A 1,388-nucleotide genomic window follows, 5' to 3' on the forward strand; every position below is an offset into this window, starting at 1 on the left:
AGGCTCTGCTCGTTGATCTAGAGTTTCCGTATCCATCTGGTCCCCCGTTTGTGTTTTCTTCTTTGCTTCCATTTCAGTTTTCAATTCTTGAACCTGTTTGTGGGTCTCATGTAGGTATTTACTCAATTCTTCAAACTTTTTGTTATACTTCTCATCCATTTCTATAAAGGTGTTTTTTACATATTGTTTAAGGGACTCTATTGCTTTCATAAAGTCGATTTTTTCCACTTCTTCTGTGTTTGGGTGCTCAAGACCTTCTATTGTAAGATCATTGGGTTCTGGTGCTTTCATATTGTTTTTCAGGTTATTGGGTGAATTTTTGCCTTGGCGCCTGCCCATCTCCTCTTATTGATGCTCTCTAATTGGTCTTTTAAAACCAGATCAGGTTTCCCTGCTGAAAGAGGCTCCTCTTGCAAAATGCCCTCGTTCTGTTTCCTGGCTTCTGCCAGGGGCCAAGATCCCTCTCACCCCTCAGACGGGTCTTCAGGAAAAGAACCAGGTTCCCTGTATTCCAGGGACCTCGCCAACCAAAGGCCTACCTCTTTGATTAAATTGTCCTGGGGCGATCTGCTCTCAGTGTTGCGCTGGTCCCTGCCGCCTGCGTTGTCTGCCACTGTGTCAGTACCCGCCGGTCCGGCCCGCGCCAGCTGCGTCGCCCACCGTGCGTCGGTTTCCGCCCGCCGCCGTCCGTGCGTCGGTTTCCGCCCGCCGCCGTCCGTGCCCTTGATCATCATTTTTATATGGCATTGCTGTGCTGGAGAACAACTCCACTACCTTAGACACGTTATGGAAGCACTCTACATTGATCTACCCTGCATTCTCTTGATCTATTAATTCTTGATAGAAATGTGATAAATTTTTTTAAGTATAATGATGCATTTGTTCTTCACATCTTGCATTTTTATAACATTGTGCTTTTATATAGAGAGACCATGTAACTGAGACAAGTTTTGGAATTTTTATATTTTCTTTGCATATTGAAGTTAGATATATAACATTATTTAATAAATTTTTCATGACATGTTTCTTTATCCTTAGTTTATAGGAGGGCGACTGATTTTTTGGAGTTGATCTTGTATCCTGCCACATTACTAAAGGTGTTTATCAGCTGTAGGAGTTTTGGTAGAGTTTTTGGGGTCGCTTATGTATACTATCATATCGTCTGCAAATAATGAAAGCTTAACTTCTTCCTTTCCAATACGAATCCCCTTGATCCCCTTATGTTGTCTTATTGCTAGAACTTCAAGCACTATATTGAAGAGGTATGGAGTGAGTGGACATCCTTGTCTTGTTCCTGATTTTACTGGGATGGCTTTGAGTTTTTCTCCATTTAATTTAATGTTAGCCGTCGGCTTGCTGTAAATAGCTTTTATTATATTTAGGTATGA

This window comes from Alexandromys fortis, unplaced genomic scaffold, assembly GCF_014885135.2.
Source record: "Alexandromys fortis isolate MF-2015 unplaced genomic scaffold, M_Fortis_MF-2015_v1.1 scaffold_195, whole genome shotgun sequence".
Taxonomy (NCBI): domain Eukaryota; kingdom Metazoa; phylum Chordata; class Mammalia; order Rodentia; family Cricetidae; genus Alexandromys; species Alexandromys fortis.